General features: G+C 36.5%; 1 long non-coding RNA gene across 1 annotated transcript; it reads right to left on the bottom strand.

The window, feature by feature from the left end:
• Nucleotides 1–1,429: 1,429 nt before the first annotated feature.
• LOC309483178 lies at nt 1,430–4,341 on the bottom strand. The gene is made up of 3 exons (XR_014200503.1): nt 4,167–4,341; nt 3,905–4,027; nt 1,430–1,600 (listed from the first exon to the last, which is right to left on the bottom strand). It is a non-coding gene; the product is annotated as an uncharacterized lncRNA (long non-coding RNA).
• Nucleotides 4,342–7,182: the final 2,841 nt, after the last annotated feature.

Here is a 7,182-nt window from a genome sequence, read left to right as displayed (position 1 = left end):
TACTCAAAAAAAAGTACTCAAATTAAAAGTGAAATAAAAATAAATTGAAACTAAAAAGAAATATAAAAAACTAATAAAAGTGACAAAAGCACATAAAAAATACTAAAACTAAAATTTTAAAGAAATTTGAAAATGTTCAAATAAAAGCTAATTCAAAATATTACTAAATAGCATAATAATAACATATAAATAATACCAGAAAAACACTTATCACGATCAAATAATGATTCAGTGTTTAATGACTCATTAGAATGATTCAAACTAATACGTCTATTAACTAATAAAACTAATCAGTTATGAGAGTCTTTTTGACCAACTGAATTAAAAGAATCTGCTTATAGGAGTCATCTGGTCTCAAATCAGACTCCACTATAGCTGAATATTTAGCGTTTTGTCAGCATTGGAAGTGAAATGGTGATGTTTGAGAACCGTTAACCCTTAAACGCATACCTTGTGTATCTAGTGACCCAGGACATCATTCACCCTCTTCCTCATTTATTTTTTAAAGTTATCCATCAGCCTTCGTAGTATTCCTCAATAAATTCATTATAAACAATATAACAAGAAACAAATAATACAATTATAAAAGAATGCCTGTTTTCCCATAAATGTTTTATCAAAAATTGTATAAGGTAGCTAACGACCCGAGGTGTGTAAGTGTGAATATATTCTTTCTGCATAGCAATAATTTAATCTTTGATGACTGAATAAGTGCAATTCACCTTTATTCCACAAGGTGGCAATGTCTGATACACAATGATGAAGTGACGTTTCACTCATGGTTACTGCAGGCAGAAAACAAAAGAATAGGAAGTATCATCAGCATAACTTGAAATGGTTCAGCGATTTACTGCACAGCAAGTACTGAAATATTAGTGATTTTTATTATAAAAATATACTTGATGGTGGATCTGGTGAAGAAGCTGTCAGCAATCAAAATATTGAAGATGTTGAAAATTATAGTTTCGAGAATATGGTTGAGATTGCGGACATGAACCAGATGCTTAATGTTCTGGAGAAATGAGCTCTGACGAGGACAGCGATCATGGTATAAAACACCTACTCCAACTGAACCCTTCCAAGCTTCAAAAGGTAACAAAATATGCTTTATTTTATTATTCTGTAATTGTTACTCTAATATGAGGAGAGTTGTATATTATCACGACAGGTGGAGATCCATCAATGTTCGATATAGATTCGGACCGCTAAAGACCCAAATATGTAATAAAGATTGGCGAAACATTCATGCATTTAAGGGTTAATAAAATCAACAACCAGTTTTGGATAAGAAACAGTTCTTGATTCCCAAAATCTACAATACTATTAAAAACAAATTCCTCCAGAACTGGTCTCTGTTCTCTACTTCTCCCCTAAATCTGCATGGGGTTAACAGACCTGTGAGGATGTCAAGCATGCAGAGGTGGGCGGAGCACAAGGTAAGCAGCAGTGGAGCATGATGGGAAGAGAGTGAAGCTGTGGCTGTATTGCCTGCAGGGCAGTGGAAGGTCTCTGACCGAGGTGGAACGGACTAGCAGGAGGCCCAATCTGTCTCACAGGCTTCAGTGCTGGTATGCATCTCATTAGGAGAACAGCTTGGCATCTGCTGGCGAGAAGGAAGTTTACTGTTGTTACATGATGAATAATCTTTCACGCTGTATGTCCTGAGGGCTCACTACTCCTACTCCTACTATAACACATCAAGGCTCAAAGTGACAGAAAAGTAAATAGAGATTTAAACCAATTAGCCAACAGGAGGATTAGCTTATAGCCAAAGCATTAAATGATGTTACCTCTAGATGTCAAATAATTTGAAAATAAGAAATTAACAAATAAGAAATGCAATGCAACCTGCTTTGATTGTAAGAGCATATATGCTCATACTTTTGACAAAGTTGTTGGAAGGTAAATATTGATTTTTAGAATTAAAATAGTTTAGTAGCCTATGTAAAAAGCCAAATGAATGTCTGAGAACAGTTGAGTGATGATGCAAACTGTTTTATTTGAATCAATTCACTGATTGAACTGATTCACAGGAATTAATGAAACTGCATTTTGTTACTTAAATTGAATTCAAAGAAACTATTAAAACTATTAAAACATCGACCACAGAACTAGTGACATTGTCTTTAGGAAGTTAAATGGTATTAATATCATTGCAGTGTCCACAGTGATGCATAAATCACCAGCAAAATTATTGTAAATACAGTGTGGATATTTTATTTATCACCCTAGCCACTGCGAGTTCACACCGAGCACAAAAAGTGTTGTGTGGTTTTAGTTTGATACAATTTCAATGATATTCAAGTCTTAAAGCTGCTGTAAAAAGAAAAGAAAAAGAAGACAAGAAAAATCGTATGCTTACCAAGGTGCATTTATTTGATTTGAGAATACAGTAAAAATAGTAATATTGTGAAAATGTATTACAATTTAAAATAATTTTGTTCTATTTTAATACATTATGTAATTTATTCCTGTGATGGCAAAACTGAATTTTCAAAAGCCATTTCTCCAGTCTTCAGTGTCACATGATCCTTCAGAAATCATTATAATATGCTGATTTGCTGCTCAAGAAACATTTATTATTGTTTCAATGTTGAAAACAGCTTCTTTGTTGAGCTTCTTGATATTTTTGTGGAAACATACATTTTTCTTTTCAGTATTATTTAATTAAAAATGGCTTTAAAACATTATAAAAGTCTTTACTCTCACTTTTGATCAAATGAATGTGTCCTTGCTGAAAAAAAAAAAATTATAATAAAAATCTTGCTGAACCTACGGAAGCGTATTGCATTCACTTGAGAAAAAAAAATGTAGTCTGTTTTTCTGAATTAACGAGTTAATTATCTCAGAATTACTAGATAATTTTTCATAAAAAAAATTTTTTATTCTGTTTTTCTGAATTATAATTATCTCAGAATTACGAGATAATTTTTCATGAATAAAAAGTTTTTGCTCTGTTTTTCTGAATTAATGACTTAATTATCTCCGAATTATGAGATAACTTTTCATAATTTTTTTATTTTTATTCTGTTTTTCTGAATTAACGAGTTAATTATCTCAGAATTACGAGATAATTTTTCATGAATAAAAGTTTTTGCTCTGTTTTCAGAAAAACAGAGCAATTTTTTTAAATGAAAAATTATCTCATAATTCTGAGATAATTAAGTCATTCATTCAGAAAAACAGCAAATATTTTTATTTAAAGAAAAAAATATCTCATAATTTTGAGATAATTAAGTCATTAATTCAGAAAAACAGAGCAAAAACTTTTTATTCATGAAAAATGATCTCGTAATTCTGAGATAATTAACTCGTTAATTCAGAAAAACAGAGCAAAAACTTTTTTTTCATGAAAAATTATCTCGTAATTCTGAGATAATTAACTCATTAATTCAGAAAAACAGAGTAGATTTTTTTTTCTCAAGTGAATGCAATACGCTTCCGTAGAACCAGCTCCAGCTTGCCTTTGAGCAATAGTGTACGTTGCTTGATATTTTAAAATACCTAAACACCAGACAGAGCTGACTTAAAGAAATTAAGTCAGCTCTGTTTCAAAACCCATCAAGTTTAATTTCTCTCACCTCATCCACCATTTTGGATTTACTTTATCACAAAGTGCATTGCAGTGCACTCTGGGATCACACTCTCTGTGGATGGTGCATATGATGCTGCTTTCTTAGGTAACTTAGGAGACCGCATAATTAAGTTAGCTACTTTTTGGGACGGGTTGCATCAGGAACAAATTTATGATGCCTTAAAATACTCCCTCCTTGGGGAGCTCACTAGGTTTTTGGAACAGAGCAACTGTCTAAGCCTGTTTTGTATTTTTATTAAATGTGTGAATTGTTTCTTTGAATAACAGGTGAATTATGCCCAAAGTTCAAGCCCTTGGCCTCTACCCAACCTCCAAAACCCCTTCAGTGCAGATTCCAACTCCAGGTTTAGCTGTTCCAGTCGCCATGTCAGTCTGTGAGAAGAGCCCTATCCGATCCCTCTGTACTCCACCACTAAAACCACAGGAACGGACCTGGGAACGGAAATGAGCACAGGGAGTGCTGAAGTTTAATAAAAAATGAATGAATGGGGTGTCCCAGGGACAGAATGGGAGAGAGAGCACAAGAGAAACAGGCATTTTCTGAAAGAAAAATAACTTTTAGAAATTGTACCTATTACGGTGGGGTTCGATAAAGCAGGTAAAGTGAAACCAGCTGCTGCTTTGGCTTCACGCAGGAACTTCTGGATGCTTTGAAACAATAATCTTCTTTCATTCATTGATCAGCTTCGAAATGGACAAACACCCATCCTGAGATAGGCACGTAGATCTTTTCCTCTAGTTTTCTCTTCCTCCGACACAATGGGTCTGGATGTGGAGACAAACATTCCATGCATGCCAAATGTCCAGGCTACAGGCAAATCATTAAACTTGGGGAGGGGGGATACTCTGGGATGCCTCCTTTCTTCTGTGTCTTCCCCTTGTTGCTATTAGCCTGTTAATTGATCTAAAACATGAAACAGGTATTTACCTTTTGGGAAGGTGAACTGTGAGCATTAAACTGAGCTCTATATCTTCCAGAAAGGATGCACAATAGGGCTATAAATTAGACAGATTAGCATCAAGCAGTGCCACCTGTTTACAGACTCAGTTACTCAGACTCTTTAGAAACACAAAGTATAAGGAAAGACGTAAATAACAGTCCTGACAGAGAGAAAATAAGAGCTGTTATCATTACAGGAACAACTGAGTGGTGTTGGAAAGCTACTTTTAAGCTACAAGCTAAGTTAAACTACTGTCAAGCTACTCTTACACTGCAAGATAATAGCTCACTACACTGAAGCTGTTAAAGGGGGAAAGTATGTTTTGAAATACATAGTATAATTTTTTTTCACAATTATCACAAAGTAATCTTCTCACCAAATCAAAATTAGCATGTTAGCATTAACTTGAACAAAGACATTTAGCCTATGCTTAATACAACTCGAAAACATCAAAAAGTAGTGGAAAGTGTATAGTGAAGAATGATACAGTTAACATAAGAGCATGTTTGAAGTTTCCTGGCTGAATGTGACAGCAATTTAGCATTTTGTCACACTATGCCGCTATTAAAAAGGTACTGGAGAAGCTACACTATTTTGAAAACAGCTAAGCTAAATGTCAAAAAAGGTCCATTGTTTAATGTTAATAGTGAAGTGTCGCATCAACCACATCTCATGCAGAATTCACTTTCAAACAAAGTTGGTCATCAAGGCAAATTCAAGTAACCAGCTTGAACCTGTTGCGAAATCTTTCGTTCTCACACGAAATTCTCGATCCAGTGTATTTGCCGAACAATTGTAAATATGACCACACCTTAACAGTTAAATAAGCTTTTTTTCAGTTATTCACACCCCAACACTGCAACTTAATGTCTGTTAGCATATTCTTGTCATCTTTAGGCAATGCTCCCAAATAAACCGAAAACCTAACGACCTGAGAAGCGGGAGACATGAGCGAGAAGATTCACTAAGTTCGGCACTGTGGATATCACCCCTGAGCCCTCTTCACCCTAAGGGCATGGGGGTTTCGCCTCTGACATCTAAGCACTTGAAGTGTGAGGACAAGCTACCTATTTAGTGGCAGGTGATCTAGAGAACAAAGGGAGGATTCAGGGCCCCGCTGACACACTGGGAGAGAAATGAGTAGTTATTAGCCCCCGATGGGACTTGACAGACTATTTAAAGTCTGTTTCCTTTGATTGTGACAGTGTAATTGTTCGGGCAGATACCATCAACTCGCCAAGTTACCTTTAGGCAAGGGAAACTGGACTTTCATTAAAGCGTGGGACAGGAGAGCTGGTTTTCTCTGCCTGTGGTTTCTAATGGGATGTGGATGAGTGAGCTTCTTACGGCGGTGGTGTGAATTGGTTTCTTTAATGATTAATAGGGGCCGTGTTAACACGAAGGCAACTAGTAGGGACTCCTGTTGAAAGTGCGGTGTGACTGATTGGCTGTCGTTTCATTACTCAAAGCAAGGATGATCTGCTGACGGTTCAGCGGTCTGAAAATTATGACCTTCAAAAACAAGACCACAAACTAAATGCTTTAAGCATCTGACTTGCAGACACATGCATGTCCTTAATTAGACGTAGCTGGATTATATGAGAGGATGATCGGTGAACAATAGCCTGGAATGAACCGTATCAAAACACAATTAAGAGCCGGAAAAACCCTCAAAACTCTATCAGTACTCCACTTTCTCAACCAATCCTCAATGATCTCAGTCCCGCTAATAGCACAGTCGACATCAAACACATCTTCGGAACGCGTTAAACAAGCCCCGACAAGAAATCCAAAATGAAGGTCTTCACAGAAGCAGAATTGTAATAGCATCTCAGATCCCAGAGCGCAACAAAAAGAAATGGAAAACGTCTAACCCCTATTTCCCCCGGTCAGACAGTTCATGTCTTTTAAGAGCCAGATTGTAGAAGAAATAAATAGAGCCGGGGATAAGAGCACATTTCACTTGACCTCAGCGCTCCGAGCTCGGCTGCGTACACTCCCCCCTCCCCCCCACCATCTCAGTTGTGGCAGAAAAGCAACAAGAGTGTTTGTTTTTGATTGTGGGGGTATGGATGACACAGTCTGTTGGGCACTCTATTGGGCATATCGCTTGGGTCCATTGACCATGGCTGGCTCTCGAAGGCCTTCCATGTTTATACAATAAACTATAATACAGGACATGAAATCTCCACCAATCGAAACGCTCAGGTGCTTTATGTGCTTGCCATCACTGGCCGAAAAACTGCACTTTATTGAGAACCCAAGGAGAGCCAGGTCTGATACAAACCAGAGATGGAAACGTAACCAATTATTAAAGCAGATTGCAGTCGAGGTATTTTGTATAATATCTTCACAGAAGGGCGAACTGGTGCAGAATTTATGAAGGCGAGCCATTTCGCCTGGATCTAATCGCAGATTAAATAACAAACATTGGCCTCAGACAGTGTAGATCATAGTAGTGTAATATTATTGAACTTTTAAACATTTCTTTTAAATCCACCAGAGGATGTTTATACGCTTTGGCATTTTTATGGCTTACGCTGAAGAAATGTAATTTTGCAAAAGCTCGTGCTGGCCTGCTGCTTTTGCAATTTAGAAGAAATATTGCACAATTCATTGGTACTTGTACATTTTTTCCCCTCCGTG

This window comes from Leuciscus leuciscus (assembly GCF_965113295.1).
Source record: "Leuciscus leuciscus genome assembly, chromosome: 20".
NCBI classification, from domain to species: Eukaryota; Metazoa; Chordata; class Actinopteri; order Cypriniformes; family Leuciscidae; genus Leuciscus; species Leuciscus leuciscus.
The sequence above is the reverse complement of the archived record's forward strand: the minus strand, read 5'-3'. Positions and strand labels throughout refer to the sequence as shown.